Source organism: Lepisosteus platostomus, chromosome 14, assembly GCF_059453375.1.
Source record: "Lepisosteus platostomus isolate fLepPlt1 chromosome 14, fLepPlt1.hap1, whole genome shotgun sequence".
NCBI classification, from domain to species: domain Eukaryota; kingdom Metazoa; phylum Chordata; class Actinopteri; order Semionotiformes; family Lepisosteidae; genus Lepisosteus; species Lepisosteus platostomus.
Window position 1 is genome coordinate 21,518,431 of NC_142624.1, and position 21,688 is coordinate 21,540,118.

Here is a 21,688-nt window from a genome sequence, read left to right on the forward strand (position 1 = left end):
ATGATTGAACAATTGCAAAAGAAAGAGTAGGTGAATACACATCCTAAGTCAGAACTGAAGGTGAGCAGTGCAACTGTGCTTTAGATTTTGGCAGTTTGAAAGCAGAGTTATAAAGCAAAAATTGACTTTAAAGCGTCTTTCATGATCTGTACATGTGAATTGTTAGTTCAAGAAGTATTCTGAAAAAAAATATTAATATAATCTGATTATACAGTAAACTATTAAAAAAATAATGTAACAAACATTTCAGTCTAATAACATCCTTGAATCATAGGCATTCAATAATACATTTTTCAGTGCATTCCAAATTTGTGGAATTCCAGGCAGTTCCCAGGTATTCTGCCAGCTGCCTTTCATTCTTGAACATTCTTTTTCTTCTATCGAGGAAAGAGTTCAACGTGAGGGATAATCAGGGACTGGAGAAGCTGGAAGCATAGCCTGTTTGTTTCTGTTAACTGCATAATGCAGGTACATGCTTTGGGTTATTGCCCTATTGCACTTTTCTTCTTTAAGAATGCTGCTTCTAACTTTTTGGCCTATGAAGGAAAAACAAATCAAAACAGCCACTGAACAAAACTATCTTGTTTTTCATAAGAATACATTGATAAGGAATATATAAACCTGAGCTACTTTACACTGCAGTGAGGAGATGCCTCACTTCTGTGACCTAAACAATTCAGGATTGAGTGGCTGAACAGCCATAAATCAGATCTTATCTGTTGTTACACAGTATGTGCAGTTTCTGTATTTGTACTCATTTCAATTGAGTTAAATGATATCTCACCTCTCTATCTTTTCTGCAGTACCACAGAACTGCTGCTACTTGCTACCCACTATATGCTTTGAGATCCTTCTGGATTAAAAGCCCTAAATGATATGCAAGGCATCGTGATGGTGATTAGGATTTCAGTTTGCAACTGTGCATGACCTATTTTTAATCCTTCGTTTTTACTAATCTTGATGCTGTAGTTTTCTGTTATCCTATAAACTACTGTAGAGAAGTACATTAGAAATTAAAAGACTAAGAAATACAGTACAGCAAGTCTCATTTCTGTCCATTTGATTTAATCAAAGAGGGGACAGCAATTTTTCCTAGCAGGAATACAGGGACATTGTCTCATACCCTCACCACAAATAAAAAGAGTAAGAAAGAAAATTAACAATGAAACCTTCCATTCTTGTCCCTCTACAAGGACGTCAGTTTGTTTCTTCGAAGGGAAATGGTATACATAGGGAATAGGAGTACTGAATACATAAACTTTTGTTTGATTAGATAATTACTGAATGCCTCAACATAAAAAAATATTGATTTTTACAATTATACAGTTTGTCAATAAAACGGTTACAGTTATGTGGCACTTGTGATCCACAAGTCCTTAAAGCAATCTTTCTCTTTCTGTTCCAAGCACCATACAAAGCTTGTAGCACATATAGAAAAATAGGGGCACACAACACGGACCTGCATTCCACTGAGATCTCAGTCATTTACCTGCTCTTTCAGTGACTTATGAGAAGGAAAACAATTGAAAAATTAATTATTCTTTTGTCATCATATTCTAAAACAGGTCCCATCTCTGATTTATTTCACATAAAAGATGTCACAGTAAATTCTATACAGTAAATAAAAAATATATTTGACTAATTTTTTATTATTGATTACAGTAAAAATATTGCTATTTTAATATCTTGGGTTACCAACAAAAACAGATTAGACAGTTTCTTCAACAGAAAGCACAAAACATCTCTGCAAACTACACATCTACAAAAACAGAGTAAGCTACAAAACAATCTACACTTTAATAAAGGAATAATGTATAGTATTTAATTTGCATATTTTAATTGTATCAATTTATTACAAAGATGCCACATAAGTATTTTAAACCAAATACGGTACACAGCTGTGCACATTATTACGGTTATGGTACTGGCAGTCACTTTCAACTTCAGATTACATGAATCCCTGCAATAAATCAAAGATGAGCCTCATTTCTAGTTAATCAAAGGTAGATACAGTACAAGCAGGTGGAGGTACTGGCAGACTCATTGCCCAAGCAAATCAGGACAGTGTACTTAAACTCTGTTGTTATTCTATGAACAAACTGAGAAGACAAATTCCTAATACAAGAAATTGTATATGGCCAATAAAGTGACCTTATCTCTTATCTTATTTAATCAACTAAACACACATGGAAGAAGATGCTTGAATAACACAATAACAATTTAAACTTGGATACATTCAAACTGCTTGCAAAAATTCCTCATTCAACCTTGTGTTGTACAGAATCGTTATTTTTAAAAGTCAGCTAAGGACATTTATTTTCTTAGCTGAGCAACTGCGGCTTGTGGGATCTGGGGTCATACTGTCCGGGTTGGGGAACCACTTCTGTCGAGTCCAAGATTACATCTTCTATATTTAATGGCATAAGAACAATGCTTTCAAAAGAAATGGGGTCCCAGAAAATGGCTTTCTAAAACACAGGCCACACAAACATAATTCTCAATCAGACAAGCTTGTTTCACCACTCTGAATAGACAAGAAAAGTAGAGGCACCACTGCATGACAGAGTGGTCTTCAATTTTTCTGCCTGCCCTTTACACTCGGACCTTTAAAAATTCTCAGTTTACTTCACTTAAATGCCATTCCACTTCAACAGAACAGTTCGCCCTAATTTCAGACTGATTCCACTGTATTTGTGGTCTTTCTGTCAGAGTCCTTATTCATTACATTCAAACACGATTCATTATTTATTGCTATACAATGTGAACAATGTGAGGACTGGATTTGAAGGATACCTAGGGGATTTGGGACCATAACTTTCAGTATGTCACACTGAATGATCAGTTATGTATCATTCTGTCCCAGAAGATAAAAAAACCCCGCACAACTGTGATTGAATGGCTGGGAAATGACACCACACCTAAATAAAATTTGAGTTTTCCAAAATCCAGCAGTGCAAAAGCCACACACAAAATTACAATTAAGGGCAAAAGGTGAGGAAGCTTGCTTGTGTGAAATTCATCAATTTCAAAAGAAATCTTTTGGGAATCTGCTTTCACAACTTTGTTTTGATAGAGAATGCCTTGAGAAGGAACACAAAAGCCAAAAGCACAATGCAGAATTTCAAAGAAATATACAGTTATACCGTAACTGTCTCAGAAATTATACATCTTACCTTGCATGTGATATTTTATTCTCTTAGATGCATTATAGAGAGATAAGATAAGATCACTTTATTGGCCATATACAATTTCTTGTATTAGGAATTTGTCTTTTCGCATAACCCCGACTGGCTCACCCCGACAGACACACAGATGGGGAGAGAGAAGCTTTGGGTCAGAACACAGGGTCAGCCATTTATATGGCAACCCTGGAGCCTTGTGGTTAAGGGCCTCGCTCAGGGGCCCAGTGGAGTAGGATTCCTCTGCCGGCTGTGGGATGCGACTTCCAGCCACAGGTGCAGATCCTTAGCCGCAGAGCCACCGCAATGCCCCTTGCAATGGAATACTACATATAAATCTAACCAATATTTCACGTTCAAAACGCTGGAGATAGATATTTTTATAATTAATCCAGAAGAGATCCATACCCCTAACACCAACACAACCAAAACATTAAAACACAATGGGATAATTACCAGTCTGATCATGTCTGACTTTTTATGTGGAGAACACATGAAATAGAAAGAAAACAGGAAAACAACTGCAGACAGGTTCTTAGTCAATTATGACTGATAAAATGGAACATCTTAAATTCTAAGGAGTAAATTACTGCTGTAAAAAATTGCCAATTTGAAAAGTTTTGTTTTTTCAGGCTTTAAGTTGCCTAAACAAACTCATTGTAAAAACATTGCTTTGCTGTTCTCTTGCCCAGCAATGAAGAGGATTATTACACTGATTCAGCACTTTGCATTGTTTATGCCTTACATAAATAATCGCCACTGACACCTTTTTTGACAGACTCTCGGCTAAACCCAGAAATCACACAGCAGGAACACAAAGTTCTCTTTCTCCTCAAAGAGTGGTCTCCACAGAGTTGGCAGATTGCAGACAAAACAACAGCCACAGTCATCAATTTCTAAGTTTAAGATTAGCCTACATTTCTTAAAAAGAAAAGTACATTGATCTTTTGACGAAAGAAAGACCTCTTACTTCTATTGTAAAAGACAATAGAAAACTGGGCGTACATCACCAAACTAAAGTTGAACATTATTCCCTGCTTTCTACATTTAACAAATATAAGAATCATGGATTTCATCCACTTTTATTTCAGCACAAATATGCAGGCATCATCTGCTTTCAAATGACAATGGCATTAATACCACAGAAAAGGAGCAACAATAAAAGCAGCCTTTTCTCATTATTTTTTAAACATTTCCATTCAGTGAAAAAATAAATGCAACATTTCTAAAATGAAGCCTGATAACTACTGAAGCAAGTTAACTACTTGTTTGAGAGAGTTGCTCATATCTATGCTGAAATAGCCAAAGACTTAAGTAAGGTGCACTTTTGAAGTAGGACACTAACTGAAATACAGGAATAATCAGAGCTCCCACAAAACCAGTTTGGTTTAATTTCCTTGTTTTGGGGGTGGAGTAACAAGACAAACTATTCAAACTAAGACAAAAGTGTTGGAGAGAACAGACCTTTGGAATGCTGCCATGAATCAGTTTAGTCTGAACTCTACAAATGTCAAGGAGACAAAGAACCAAGATACATACTGTAGGAAACACTACTCTTTGCCAAAACACAGGGGTCTGTTACGCATTTTGTAGTGGAAATTGCCGTCACACGGCCCAGTGATGTCAATTTACAACATCACCATTAAATAACAGGCTATAGTGAATTCCAAGTCATGTGATCCATTTCCAGTTGATGAATTTCAATGATGCCCAGGTACCACAGTAGCTGTGACCCCTCCTGGGTTCATTATTTCATATACGTTGGTACTGTAGCACACTAACTACTGAAGTCTAGAGATGGTATTTCTCTTTCCTTCTGGGCAGAAAAACAAGTAAAGATCACCATTATTAGAAAGGGAAAATAAGTGAATTGGAGACATGGTGATCACAATGATTAGTATATCCTTCTACGTATGTCTAAACACAGAATGTTTCAGGGTCTCAACATTCTCTATTTAATGTTTAAACAAATTTAAACTTAAACACTTTTAAAAATAATGCTTGTGTCTATCAATATAAGACTTCTTTATGAGAAAAACACGATGAAAGAAAATCACACTAAATGAACTGACTCCTAACATTTGGAATTTATACATTTTCTCTTTTTAATTAAGAACAACTTTATTATGCCTTATTTCTACCTCCGGGAGATAAATGTAACGATAAATGTACTCATGCCTAGCTTTCTGTATCTAGAGGTCTAAAAATAGCCTACCATCCATTTTGATATTTCAAGATGCAATTAAAATGAAGCATTACCCATTTACAGCTCCAGATTTCTGCCCCTGCATTCTTCAGTGATCTCTAGGGAGATTTTCATCTATAATCTGCAATATTATTGATTCAGGGACGCTACAGAGATGGCTTTGGAGATCAAGAAAATGAAGAAACCCTACTGTCTTTGTTCCTGAAATTCTGAGAGTCAGAACTTCCCCAACGGGTAGTAATTTGTATGTGCCACTGCTTAAACCACCTACTTTCAGAGCCAGAAGGTAAAATTCACATCATTTGAAATCTGAAGAAATCAATTCAATACACCCTACCACACAATTCAAGTGACACCATTGAGTAGAATAGCTTTTACCATGTTGAGATGCACATTTTACCACACAGTGTTTCATTTACATTGTATTCCTTTTATTCCTAATGGGCCCTGTTCACTTTGTCTAGAGTTTTAACAAGAAACAATTTCTTAAGACTGAACTTGCTTCAAAGATACTGTGAAGCAACCTCTCATGTTTCAACGAAAGTGAAAAAAGCTAAGTATGTAATTGTTCATTTTGGGTGCAAGTGTGGACTCTGTGACAGTCTTCAGAGGTCATCACACATAATCCAAAGAATCGGACATCAGTGGAAACTCTTCTCATGTAAATCATGTTTTTATCAAGTTCCATCCTCGTCATCCAAGCCCGATTACCTTTTTACTTTGCAGAATCTTTATTGTAGCAAATATCTATCTGATAAAACATTTATTTTCTGGATAATCTTTTGCCTTTTAAAGGGTTTCTCAGACCGGTTATTAAGCACAAAATTGTGAACATTTTTTGAAAGGACTGTAAGTCACCTTGTCACAAACTCCCAAGCAGCCCTTCCTGCTCACTAGTCACCATAATAAGTACAGGCTGTGCAACAGATATTTCACCAACTAAATGTTCCAACATGATCTGCATGCAGAGTTAACAAGTAAGTAGTATTTGTCTGCAAAAAAATCTCGAAATCAAAAAAAAAATTCTATTGGATTAAAAGAGATGTATTCACAACCCTGCTTCTTTACAAAGTAATAAGGTCACATCAAGTCACCGGAAGTTTTGTTGCCTTGATCTGAATCGTGGAACACAGCGCAGCGTATACCTGGAAATTATATTTTGTGATGCAAATTTGAGGCTTTACAAGTTACTGTACATTTTACTTTTATTGTGGTTTGAAATGCACTCAATGCTCATTTTTTTTCTAACCTTAAAATATAAAAATACCATTACAGCTCCCCTTTAAGTAAAAGCTAACATTTCTGATTGTTAGAGACATATAAAACCTTCTGACTGTACAACCCCATCTTATCACCTCATTTAAAATACATAAGGAAAAGAAAGTGCAGCACAAAACCACAGAGAGGCCTTATAGCACGTTTTGTTGGTTATTCTATTTATTACATTGATAATAGTACAATCTAAATTGAAATAAAGCAACCTGACAAATAAAAACATGACTGTATTTTAAGAAGTTACACGGTACCTCTCCATAAGCAGATATTGGAAACACTTTACTGTACATTGCCTCTCTAGTTAATTACTTCATAATTTCTTTGTAAATACTGTACATACATACAAATAATTAAAAGGAAATGATACATTGAAGCAACACTTAATTTCATTCGATTTATGTCAAATGTTTTACTAGTATACTACAACACTTTTTTTAAAACTGCCATGACAACGGAGTAGTTGCACAAGTTACATTTTGATTACTAGGAAACCATGCATAAAATCATAATTTTAATAATATATGTGATTACCAACTGTATGCATAATGTATACAGCTACCAAAATGTTTACGTTCCAGCTCTCAACAAGTCAAATCTGCAGCTAACTTGGAAATCCTTGTTTGTAAGATGAATAATGCATTGCTTTAGAAATGTGTTCTCTATGGAGGAGCATTAAATTGGAACATTACATTGGTACATTAACAGTATGCATTTGTAGGCTTGAGGTAGGTTCAATATTTGAAAAGCATTCTATTTTTGCCACACAGACCATGATGACTTAACCACTACATGAAAACCCTTAACAGGAAAAAAATATAATTTTTGCTGCAGCGGTATTCTGACTCAATAAATGGAATTTACAGGGGAATGGCTTCCTGTTTTCTAACCAGAACAGCCGATTTGCGGTCCAACAACATGACCTGACCTCAGCACTGAACAGGAGACAGTGGCCCGTTAGTTTCCTAAAAGAAGTTGGTAAAAAAGGGCCTTGAGACCTGTTCTCTTGAAAACCAGGACACAGGCTTGTGTCCCACAAAGCTTCCATCCTCTCAAGGTGAAGAGTCTCGCATCCTAGCAGCAAGCACACTGTGTGATGCTTGTGGAATAATTTGAGCAGTCACAACAACTACAGCAATTCTTTCTGAAACAACTCTAACGACCTTGTACACAACGGACTGGAGACAAAGAAATATGCAACATTAGGACTCTAAATAAATTGTCATCATCAAAAAAAAACTCTTCTATTAAGGAGTTCTCCTATGGTCAGCATCAACTGAAGGAAACTGTACTGTTGAGATAAAAAAGAAGTCATGCCATTTACCTCCTATAATACCACACAACAAGTGAAACAGTGGCTTTGCGTCTACTTACTGAAAGCTTGTACACATTTGCACTGAGGTCAAAATACGTTACCTAACCTAAGCTTGCCGTCATTATTGCATTTTATCCCATTGAACAAAAATAACTTTTTTTTTAAATGAGGATTTGAGTGAGGATTCCAGGCTGAGACTAGGTTGCTATGGGAACCCTACTTGCTTGTCTGAGGCCTTAAGCACTATATCCAAGATGTATATTTAGGTCTGTAGATTAGATATATATACACACACACACTTGCCATTTTTGAAGTCATACAATTCTATCTAGTCCAGAATGCGCAGTTCTCTTTACATTCACATTATAATATTTGAGTTTGTTTGGTTTCGCAATAATGTCATAAAAATTACTTAAAAACAAAAATTTAAAGCACCTAATGAAGAGCCGATTCAAACTGTGATTCTGTGATGTAATAACAGTATTAAATACAGTATAGTATCCCTGTGTGCTTACTAACTTGCATGATCATGACTAAACTCTTTAAAGTTTGACTATCACAGATTTATAATAAAAGTAAAACAGTCTGTATAAAACAAAATTCAGGTTTTATGACTTATTTGAAGTCCTTCCAATTAGCTTTTTCATAAACAGCATATTCTAGTAGTTTTTTTCAGTAGGTATCTGCTGTTCTCTCTGAGCATACTACTATAAACAAAACTACTTTAAAAACAGAACTTTACCACAAATTCACAGCTAATAAAGAGGGAGTTTTTTTTATGTTACACAAAACAAAAAGAGTATTGCCTTTAAAGGAAAGCTCTTATTCATCACTTGTTAAACAAAACAGGAACTGCAAAGAATAAAGTAACTGCACAACACAAGAGTTACCATAGCATCTACATAAGTGGTTTACATTGCTGCACCACCCTTTTTTAAAGCAAATGCCAATTTACTGAGGAACAGTTATATCATCTCTAAGCAAGCACCAATCCCTGATGTTGGGGTGATAGTCAAGGCTTTTTCATTGCAACAGAAATGCAGCAGTTCTGTGGAAAACACCCAAGGAAGAATTACCATGAAAAAAATAATTTGATGAATATTAAAAATAAACACAACAAATGGTATTCTTGGTATTAGGTAGTTTCATATCTTACTGGTTATTGCCCTCTTGAAAACAAATTATCAATTATCTGGGGATTTCCCCAATAAAACAAAAGTTAAATGCATAACTATATGGAAACCCCCAAGTCACATTTTTTATTCTAAGAGCAGAAATGTGCCTTTCCATTTTCAGCCGTAGGAAACTGCTTTTACCACATCATACAAGACACAGATCCTTTATACTCATTGATACATAATTTGCTCTCTTTTAAGGATGCTTTGTTGGAAATGTATAACAAGTACTGAATTGTTACTGGAAAAATATAAAGCTTCAACAAGCACATTTACATAAGCAAGTATGTGCTCTCTCTTTGCTTTTCCAAGGACTTCCAGTCCCTTTCCATGAAAAAGTCATCATTCAGGAGCTTTTCATATACAGCACGGAACCTTTACTGAAATACTAATGACAGGACCGTAAATCAGAGCCCCATGTTAGTCACAGGTGTCACAGATTAGCTACAGTATCAGTGATGTCTGTTCCATCTATAAGTAATTTGATGAAAAGCAATAAGACACTTTAAATTTCAACTTAAAACGCAGACACAAACCAAAAATAATAGTTTATAGTTCTTCTTCCTGTGGAGCATACAATTGTTGTACACACATTAACCCTTTTGTCAACACTGCTCCACAGAAATGGTAAAAAGGCTCTTAATCCTCAAAGCAACTAAAAAAATCAGGATGTTTAATAGGGATAACCAGCACTCTATCTAAGACTGCATATCTCTCAAAAATTGCTGGATCAGATTATCAAAACACAACACACATGTACTAAAGGAAGAAATCAGGGACCATTTTACATTTTCACCAAGTTTGGAAATTTTGCTTTTCTGTGATGTGGAGCAAAACATACAGACTGAAACAAAATATGCTGCTAAACAAATAGCTCATTCTTGCAAATTATGAGGCCAGTTAAAAGCCATACTGTATCATCCACTTCTCAAAATGGAGACAATCTAGCCAAGTAGAAATCATGCTTGTTAGGTTTTAGTTTATATAAAAAATTAAAACAAAATCAGTGAACCATCTATATGCCAAAGAGATTCAAGGAGACAGTCAACATGGATTTATAAAAATAAGTTCTAACTTGACTTCTTTATAAAAGCAAAAGCAATACACAAAGCACATGATATAGCATAGTGTGATTTATATAAAGGTTTTGATAAAGTTCCTCATAAAATATTAATTATCAAATTATTAACATTAAACTTATATATATAGAGAGAGCCTTTAAAAGTAGCTTCTCAAAGTACTTTAGAGTACAACAATAAAACAGAAGAAAAATACATTAAAATATACAAATGAGATAGAAGATACAAATGAGTAGAAGGGGGGTACAGAATACCAAAGGGGAACACAGAACCAATTACTGTAAGTAAAAGCCCTTCTAAAATAGGTTTTGATTCTTAATTTGAAACACCTCAGGGAAGGTGACTCTGACATTAAAGTCATGGAAGTAGGGATTCAAGCAAACATCTGGATTCAGTACTGGTTAATAAAACAACACGTTACAAATAAGGGGCAAAGGTTTAAATTGGGGTTATTTAATTAGTTAACAACCACAAAGGGCTGCATTAGGACCACTGATGTACTCAATGATCCAAACTACTTATCAAACTAGTCAAATGTGCAGATGATATCAACATAGAACAATTACAAGGGAGAGAAAAGGAAATTCAAACAGATTTAGACAAAAGTCTAGACCTGAGCAAACACCTGACTGGTAACTTAACCTGACTACTGCAGAAAGTTACATGCAAGCAGCAAAACCATCAAAATAAAAATAAACAAACACTAAGCTTGAAGAAATGACCTATGAAAAAGACTACGGTGTTGGTGGAGAAAAATGTTTAAGCAGCAATAAAAAAAGATAAAAAATAAATGGGGAATATATTTAAAAGCATAGAATTTAAATTTAAATTGTAAGACCTTGGTTAGAGTTTGTATTGTGTACAATTATGGTCACCACAGTTAAAAAAAAAAGATAATGCTGCTATTGATTCAATCCAGATAACAGTAAGCAGGTATATTCCTAGGCTTAATGTAATGCTCTGCACTGACTAAAAAAAAAAATATTTTTAGCCACAAAGAAAGAAGACAAGACTCAGAGCAAACCTTCAGGTACTATATTCAAAATTCTCAGAAGTATTCAATTCTCAGTACAACAGTGAAACTCAAATCAGAAATCAGAGGACACTAATGGAAACTATGGGTAAGTACATTTAAAACGGAGACTCTTGCCAAAAAAGACACTGGAACATGCTAAGACATCGGTATCATTGCTTGTTTCAAGAAACGGCTGGATGAAACACTCACAATTAGCTACTGAAAGCCTAAACACACGGAGGTCTTCCTCTCAGGTTTAAAAAGCCAGTTTATTATGGTTCTGGGTATGTAAAGCCTTCCTATACATGAAAGGACCTCTTATACAATTACATTTAATAAAAAATAAAAGGACAAATGCTCAGAATGTACCATGCAAACTATAGGTGTACCAAGGAACAAAAATAAAATGCCGCTGAGAAAAGCAGAAACATGCATATTATAATAAACGTTCTTGTTTTTCACTGATATTTCTAAATGTTTCCCCTCCCCCACATCTGGATAATTAAGAGAATGTTAATTACACAGGCAAAACAGTGAAAAACTCCTACCATAAACTAACACATACTGTATAAGCACCAATCCTCCTTAAAATATTTATTTCACCACCAAAAGAAGACTTCCAGAAGCAAGACTTCTGAAGGAAGCACATGGAGGGCCACTTATCTCAACTAGAACTTAAACAAAATAAAATTTAGTGTCACGTCCCAAAACTACTCGATATGGGAAAATAAAACAGTTTAATACAAACTACAAACATAAAGGAAATCATGGTGATCTACAAGTGGCTGGAGCACCATAATTCCTAAGACTACCGTTATTAAATTTCATTAGTAGTGCCTCTTGAGACTGGTAAACAGCCTCCTGAGTTGTGAATGATTGTACATTCATCACCTTATCCCAACAGGATTTCCTTAGCCTTTCCACTTCTATACTCCATTCTGCAATGCAACAAATCAGCTTTTGTTAGAACAGCTTATTTCATCTGCTTCTCAAACCCTGTCAGCTCCGATTCTTCGCGGTGTAAAGCATGTCGTATTTATCCAGGGCATCCTGGAAGAATTCTGTTCTTACAGACAACCTTTATGTCCATCTGCATCGTGGCACATAACCTGAAATAAATGCAAGATGTCTGAGAGCTAACAAGAAAAAAAAAACTGAAAGGAGAAATAAAGCCTCGCAGGAATGTATTTGTTTCTATTCTAATCTGTAGAAATCTAGGCCAACTTGTCTTGGTATACACTGAACTTCAAAACCATAAATACATAAGTCTATGTTTACAGTACACATTTTTATGCAAGATAAAGCCATCTTACAAAAATAGATAAAAGATTGAGTGAAACAGCCTTCTGTTAACAAGTGTTCAATTGGGAATGTTTTAGGAGACAGTTAATTTCATATAAAACAAAACATGCTTCCAAATCAGATTTCTAGAAATATTGGACAAACTGTAAATACAAAAGCCAGCAAATGTATTTTTTTTTAATGGAGCAAAGAAGAATGACCTCAGATAACTGTCCTAAGACTCACTTTTACTTGCATCTTAGAAACAAAGAGGAAATGGCAGGACCTGTAACTATTGGAACTATTCGATATAGAAAGGTAACATTGATATTACATTAGCTTCACTGTTAGGGATAATTACCCAATCTTTTACAATAAAAAAGCCACTTTTACTCACATTGCCCCTTATGTGCCAAAAACTGGTATCTAAACTCATGTTAACACTGATGCAACTTCACAGTCAAATGTAGCAATCACAATGACTTCTGGGTTTGAGGCTTCAGCAAAAAAGGAGGCAGAACAAAAATCTATTTTTTTCATAGGGCTCAAAATGATACTTTACTGCCTATTAGGAATTATATAAAACCAGAGAGGTTTGTTTAGTAATGATGCATTATTCAACATGAAAACAAATGGTATGTGAATGTGGTAATTAGCTACAGCTAATGACAGAACCGCTATGTACAACTAACTGCCTGTACAGTATACTGTAGAAGACACATCATTCTCTCCTGAAAGACAGTCACATCTGTCTTTGGAATTCTTGAGAAACAGCTCATCATCTTAGTAATCAACCACTAATAACTAACAATATTTTTGCGATGCTATTCAAGGGAAATGGGCGTGATTAAAATTAATTTTCTTTGTAGGAATATATTTTTAAATATAGTGTATAAGGACCTGGAGCAGTCTTCACCCAGATTTTCCCAGACAAGCAAGGCATGAAACAGAAAATGCATACAGTATTTGGGATCTGCTAAGGAAATAGAGGGTAATATTTCAACCTTATGCCTGACAAAGCCAAGAAATTCTAAGAAATAACAGTCCTTCATCTAACTGCAAACCGTTGAATGATTCAGCTATCTGTGAACTTTTACCCTGTCTCACCCTACCCTACTCCCTTCTTCCTGGTGTACTCTGAAATGAAAAAGCACCGATTCTTTAACAATTATGCTACAGTTTAAAAGTCCAGTGCAGGATAGGAGGGGTGTAAAGGCAAATAAAGCTTTTGAAAACAGTTCCGATTTAACTGGGAATTTACTTTCCCCATGAAAAGGAATCAACCTTTACCTATATAAAGTAATATATATGTAATATATAGCATTTCAAAGTATTAAGAAAATAAATAATTTCACTTCAATTTCAGTTTGAGGTTACCTTGTATAAATTATACTGTAGCATCAGTCTCTCAAGGGATTATAATTATCCAAGGACAAAATACACAACTATACCAAAACATTTTGATTTCTTAGAATTAACTAAAAAACGCAATTGATTATTTTTCCAATTTCAAATGTCAATAAAATGTCCGAAAACCTAAACTGACTTAACTCAACCTAAACCGTGAGACTTCATCAGCTAAATGACTCTTGTCCAACCTTAGTTAAGACGCATAATGCAAGGAAAAGTAAGTCTTACAAAATTATTAGGGGGATCTGCGCATTGGGAGAATAAATAAATGACTCAGTTTAAACAGAAATTGAAAATAAAAATTCAGGAAACATTTCTGCACTGCCAACATCTCTGCACTGCAAGCGATTTTAAAAAGTGGCCCTATGTTAGCGTTTCTTATTGTATTGTGGTCCTATAAAAAGATAATGAATATAACTTTTCATTTAAAATAACACATGTGGTACTCCGAAAATTACAGCACCATACCGCTAAGTCCATAGCTGCTCCTAACCCTGTCTTACATAATTGTACATATCTTGCAGTAGCCCAATATGGGCTGAGCACAATCTTTGCCACACTTCTGACCGCATTAGCTTGGGTTTACTATGTAAGGCAGTGCCGAATACAGCAAGACAATACAAGATTCAGCAAAGGTGAGTCAGAGTTGCAGGAAATGCCTTTGATGAGAGGATTATATGCCCACCCCCCCTCTCTTCACCACACTTTTCCATCACAGGACTGGATAAATTATTAAAGAACACCAACAGCTTCATAACACAGGCCTACTGAAACATGACAAGGCTGGCATTTCAAGCACATGGATTCTGCTGATAAAACACAGTAAATACTGGGCACTGGCACTGCACTCGAAAAGGCAGAGTGATAAAAGACAGCGCTTGCATTGCTACCCAATATGACTGGATTTTATATTCGTTTAAGGAAATGCTTTCAGACGAAACATTTAGATAGTCATACACAATAGAGGAACAGAAATTCTGCAGGCATCTCATGCTGGCAAACACTGGGAAACTGCTTCTCTGTTTTGGATTCATGAACAGAATTTTGAAGATTCTATAAAACTTGAAGAGAATACAATTAAGGTAGTACATTAACATCTTAATAAAGCAATTATTATTGAAAAAAAGTCTTAATCACCACTGCAAATAAGTATAATCTCAGAAAAATGACCTTAATCAAAAAAGAATCTGTTGCAACTTCTGCATTGATTTGGGTCTTTTAAACAAAAGGGTCATAGCATTAAGTTGCAGAAATATTACAAAACTTTCAACAGAAGGGCAAAGAAGCTCTTTTTCTTAGTCATTACTGAGTACAGCATCTCCAGACAGCACTGAGTATTGACTAAGTCAAATTTCTGCTGTGAATTCATAATTTAAGGGCAAATAAAAAACATGCTGATCACTGTAATTTAGAATACTGTCATTTATATCAAGAAAAAGGCATTCATTGTGTGGTTTCCTATTAGCCATAAAGAAGTAGATATTGATTTTTAATTAAACTGCTGAAGCGATTTCTCACTTCTCCACGTGACTTTGCTATGCTACTTAGCAAGGCTACTGGCGCATAATGGCTGCCATGCATCACCCGGGATAGTGCAGGGAAGTGGGTTCCCTCATACAGGTTAAGTGCTATACATGCAAGTTTTATTTAAAAGAGAATCTATTTCATGTGCACAAGGAAATGTACAATGTAAAAACAGACAGACAATTTCAGAAGTATCACACTGTCTTCAGCCAGAGCAGAATACCTGGGAACACACTTACTAAATTAACAATTTAATGATTGGAGAACAGAACTTCCCTCTGTTTGAAATGGCCCACATTATAACAAAATACCCAGACAGAGAGTTCTTCAAGATAATCACATATATAGTGTGTGTATACTGTATAGTTCTGTGCATTCAAGCAGGAAATTTTCATTTACCACGAACAAAAAAAAAAAGTTACAGAAATGTTTCACAGAACTGATGATACAAATAGAAATATCAGAAACCCATTAGCGCAGGCTTTAAGGCTTGGATTGAAACAAACCGAATATTCAGTTGGATGAAAACTCAGAGGTCTTTAAAATTCGTCTTCTGTTTGAGTTTCAGTTCAACCTGGGGCAGGCTAGGACATTAACAGCAGGGAAGAGCTATTCATGTCTAAAAGAAGGATCTGTTATTCCAAATGAGTTTGTAAGCGATAACAGTGTAAAGGCCAGGAAATAGCCTTTGAGAAGCTAGGATTGGAAATCAGCCAGCTTGGCAACACCAAAGCACACATTTCTGTTTTCCTCTGCTTATATGATAATTCAAACCATGGATGAGGCTTCGTGGGGGTATTTTCTTTTTTTACAACAAACAAGTATTTCAAAGACAGAAAACTGACCACACTCTAGTTACACTGGGTTTTAACTTGGTGAACTGTTCCAATATGTAATGACCTACTGTGATGGTTTTATTCAGTCTGATGGAGGCCAAGTGGCTGAAATGTCATTCTTTACCAAAATGAAATTAAAGCCTAGACTTGGAAACAAGTACAGTCATTTTAATTTTCTTTGAACATTATCTCGACCCCCTAGACACAAGAATCCACCTCAGCAATTTTAATGAGGGCAACGTCGTTGTGTGATTAAGGATGGAATAAACAGAAATTCAATTCATATTTGACTTTTTCAATGTCTTTGTAGAGACACTCACTTGCTTACCCAGGCATGACCCTGTTTGGCAACTGTTTGTCAACTCACTATTAGGCATTTGATGACCGCGTACAAATACGTTTTAAATTTCACAAGGCTACTACTGTGGATGTCAAATTTCACTTTTGAAGAGCTCTGACCTGTTCTGTTGACCGCTCTTTACATTCTGTGAGCTCATCGTGCCTTAGGCTTCCAAAAGCTGAATACTTAAGAGTTCACGGAGATCAATAGCTTTTTGCTGACTATGAGCCACTCCAACAGAATTAATCTAAAGCACTTCATGCTAACAACTGGAACAGTCCATTAATGCAAGAAATACCCATGTAAAATATTTGAACATAAGAAAAATGGCATGAAAACAATTATTCCAAGCTGGCACAAAACAAACGTCTTTTTGAAGTCTAGAGAATACGTAATCAATATGGAGTTTATGTTGCACAGGCAACTGTTTCCATAAGATCTGCACTGCCCAGGGAGCATACTGGTTGGACAGTAAATAACTGGATAAAGCTTTCATTAACTAAGAACTTTGGTCTCATTCTGTACCGTCACTTATAACAATAGTATTTAAGGATGGTATTATCCCAATCTTTCTTAAAAAAGGAAGTTATTAACAAGGTCTGACTGTAAGGTTGCATATTTATAGTTCAGGTCTTTTCACAAATTGGTAGACCAGTGACTATACTGAATCGCAAAGCCTGCCTTAAAGGAACCTACAGTACACAGACTTCAACAGTACATAATGTATCACCATAGCACATAGTCACACAAAAAAGGAACAAAATAAAGATACTTCCAAGTCAAGCTCCTGATAAATCAAGTCAAGATAGTTCAACACTAAACTCCAATCCCACCAGAATGTTGCTGTTGACTCCCATAACCATCAGCACAGGTATTCTGACCAGTCTGTAATACGTCTTTACTCATCTCTCACGTGAAATCACAGCACACAACACTCACACCCCAGGTACTTCATTTCAGACATCTTGCTCCAACCACAATGAGAAATAACAATCAGAATCACATTAGACCTGAACAAGTAAGAATGCAATGCATGGAGCAGACGTGAATATTACCATGGTTATTAGAATAAACATACTGTAACTTAAGACAGCTTAGCTTAAGTAAGAAGAAACTAAGCCTATCATTTAGCAAGTCTTTAAATCACAATAAGCAGAAATACAAGAAACACAAACACAAAGACTCAAGGAAAAAATATATAAATCAAGCGCATTTACCTATCAAATCTAATTGACATGCCAAATCATGTTTCCTTCTACACACCAATTAAGATACAAGGCTATTTTTGAACTATAAAATATACAAGAGTCACCTGCTTTCAGTGTCATTCTAATCCACATGCTATTGACAAGTTTAGTACTAAATACACCTTTTGAAATCTAAAATGAATATGGCATTTAGCAAGTATTATTACAAAAATGTCCTTACTGTGGTAAATATCTTGAATCGGATGGATTATTTACCATGCTACAACAGGATCTACTAGTCACTAAATTGTTAAAAAAAATGAGAGAACAAAATTGCTTGAGGGAATCTCACTCTTTAAAAGGGGGATATCACTTCTTTGTAGAAGAGGTACATAAATGCAAACTGCAAGACTGTATCACAGTTAAAAAGTACTTCCATATTTTCCTCAAGCAACTGAAGAACAGGTGTGCAAGATTAGCACACTGTGAAGAGAAACTTTAAAATGCACTCATCACAACTGGCAGAACTCTACACAACATAAGGATGTAAACATCTACCTACACATTCTAGGAGTGTTTGGGAGTTAGAAAGAATCAGCATTGATTAATGCATTTCAAAACACAATAAAAGCAAAATGTACACAGCAACTTGTAAAACCTCCAATTTACATCAGAAAACAGCCGAAATTTTCAGGTGTGCGCAGCGCCATGTTCTGCGATTCAGAACAAGGCAACGAGGCCATAAAACTTCTGGTGACATGATGCAACCTTATTGCACTGTAAACAAGCAGGCTTGCAAGTACATTTCCTTAAATCCAACGGAAATATTGCTCTAAATTTCAAGACTGTTTTGCTGACAAATACTACTTGTTTGTGAACTCTGCATGCAGAGAAATGTCGGATCATTTCTGCAGTGAAATGTCTGCTGCATAACCTGTACTTAGTCGTACAGCACATTACATTAGTCATTACAGTGACTAGCGAGCAGGAAGGGCTCCATCGTATTGCAGTTCAAATGTAAGTTTGCAACAACATGGTGACTTATAGTACTTTCACAAAGTTCACCATTTTGTGCTTAATTCGAAATATGTAAAGTTTCTAGAATGTCAATTAATTTTGTTACCAAGATTTAATAACTGGTCTGAGAAACTGGGACTGCCGTTCTCCTTTAACTGCACTGTCCTTTGATGGAAGGTTTAACTATTTTACAAGGTCCTTGTCATACCAAGGTCACATTTGGTCATATTAATTTGCAGAAACAGCTGTTATAGATATATTGCTAAGCTACTGCGTACTTGGACAAAAACTGTGACCGTATGATTAGATCCTCGTTATTAAGACCAACTATTCCAGTTATGTCTAAAAAAGTTCCTACTTTGCAGATGTTCTTTTTGAGATTGTTTCTTTAAAACATTTAAAACATTTTCTCTAGGATGTTCTTGTTCAACTGATGCTGTATGTACACAAACTATGTTTAAAGGCTTAAAAAGTTAAAATGACCAAGACTTTCAAACCTAAATCAGGAAGCCAAGCAAGAGTAATCTCAAAAATGCAACATACAGTACAGCCATTTTCTCAACTGAAACAATCGAGACAGAAGAACAACCTTTCAATGAACATGAAAAAAATGGCTTAGCTACGGGTCGAAAGAACAGCTCGGCTCTGCGGAGACTGTGAAGAGGTCACATTAGGGCGATGAGGAAAAGGGGAGAAAGGAACAAATATATTTCTACTGAATCTATTTGTTTTGCATGAGGACTTCTCTGATGATTAATGCGGCATGGCTGAGAAAGTTCAATTAAAGAATCTGCTTAGCAGAATCACTTGGAGCCAGCCAGGCAACAACATACAGCCCACAGAGAGGCATTATGCTGATTCCACAGATGAGCTGTGCGTGATGCACTGGCACCACATTTTACTGAGAAGAATTGCTTTGAGAGCGAAAAGCACACTGACGGTGAAACCAAGGCAGCTATACAGCAGTATTCATTTTTAGTGGGCAAAGTTTTTCTTTAGGCGGCATTGCACAGACAAGGACTATGGTCCAGTGCCCTCAGGGTTTTATTGTTCTGTGTACAGTTCCATTTGCAAATATAAAATGCAAATCCCTGAACCCTATCACATTGGCTTATCTGAATCGGATTGCTTCAAATCTCTCCAAATACAATCATTTCCTTCCCATATTAATATTTAGCATACTTGAAAGGTCTAAATGAAAATAAAAAGCAAAACATTATGTTTCTAAAGTGCTGAAAGATTTTCTCAATCAAGATCACATTCCGTCTGCTTTAAAAGCACAGAACACGGTATGCAACTCATGTTAAATAATGCAAGACTAAGTAGAAATACACTGAACATTTTCAAAGTGCTCTCAATATAATGTGCAAAACTGTCATGACAGAAACTTCCTGACAGGTTGTTAACGCTGCGCCCAAGTGATGCTCTAACTGAGCAATAACACCTCTTATGCTCTAACTGAGCAATAACACCTCTTATTCAGAAAGCATTAACAGAAAACAATTGCAGGTATCAAATAAAATGCCACTCTGAAAACATTTACAACAGAACGCATCTGTGACAGGCTGTAAAGGAAGGTGTAAATAAAAGTACTTACAGAAGGCTTAGCAGAGAGAGCTCCTACAACCTCCAGACTGCAGCAGAGAGATGCTGCGGACAAACAGAAATCCAGCGAAGAGGATTGTCCTGCAAGAGAAAACATTAAGGGATGGTGAGATGACAGTCGAGCATGCAATTCTATGCTGCCTTAACTACAGTATGTGTGTCTTGAACTCAGGACAGCAGCTCTTATAGCTCGAGCTACAGTAGTCAAGCGTCACACAGACAAAGCTACTGCAGAGAAAGCAGGCAGGAGGAGGGTTATAAGGGGAGCTCTGAAACACAATCCAGCATCAGAGAATGCACTTGGCTTGAGAAAAACATACGGTCGCATAACAGAAGACGATTTTCTAATAAAATGGGATGTTCCAATAAATGTTTTTTTCCCCCCCAATTAGGAAGCCTCAGGAAAGAAAAACTGTCCAACCTTTATAAAGAAAATTAGAATTTATTTCTGTAACTGCACATGAACACATATAGTACTCTACATAACAAACACTCCTGTAAGAAATACTTTCCAGACATCTCTTCACATATTACCGAGAAAGATTGGGAAAAAAAAGAGACAAAACTGAAGGGATTAATGGCAAGTTGAGTGCATCTTAAATGTCTCTTTGAGATGAAGCCCTTAATAAAAGGCACAATCTTAAGTACCTATCTATCCAATTTCACAGGTTTTACACCTCAACTCTAAAACATGCTGTTACTGTATATGAGGATTTTTTGGGACACTTTGTTTTAGACTTTCAAAGGAGGGAATTTTAATTTTCTAAAGCTTTGTGAATATACATCACATCTTGCAAATGTGTGGGAGTTCTGCAATAAAGCATATCTGCTTTTTTTAACTTTTATCACTAAAGAGAAAGCCAACAAAGATCAACTATTCACTCTGTTTTTGTATATCATATCATACTGTAGTGACACTGTTGAACACAGTGTTATATCTGATACATTGCTTTCACAAATCAAGCCAAGCAGCTAGTTTCAAACCACATATCAAAAATAGGTTTATTATCAGCTGAAACGCCTTTTTCATTTCTGTTTATAATAATTTGTATATTTTTACAGCATCTGTGTAAGCCTTAAAACGGATTCAGATTCATCCAATCACAGCCTCTTTATTCAGCCCAGTGATCTAGATGAAGAGGGTGAAAAACAACGCACAGACAACAGAAAGCTTCATGTTATCTCCTGTGTTTTTTTTCACCAGGAGGAATAAGACAGTGAATAGTGGGTCACAGACAACAATATTT

General features: G+C 35.8%; 1 protein-coding gene across 4 annotated transcripts in view; it reads right to left on the minus strand.

The window, feature by feature from the left end:
• The window catches only part of LOC148648978 (double-stranded RNA-specific editase 1-like), a 171,891-nt gene that overhangs the window by 117,487 nt on the left and 32,716 nt on the right, over window positions 1-21,688 (minus strand). For all 4 annotated transcript variants that reach the window (XM_088604990.1, XM_088604989.1, XM_088604988.1 and 1 more), the window contains exon 2: window positions 20,434-20,522. The gene's annotated coding sequence lies outside the window, so the exon portion shown is untranslated. The remainder of the gene's footprint in view (window positions 1-20,433; window positions 20,523-21,688) is intronic.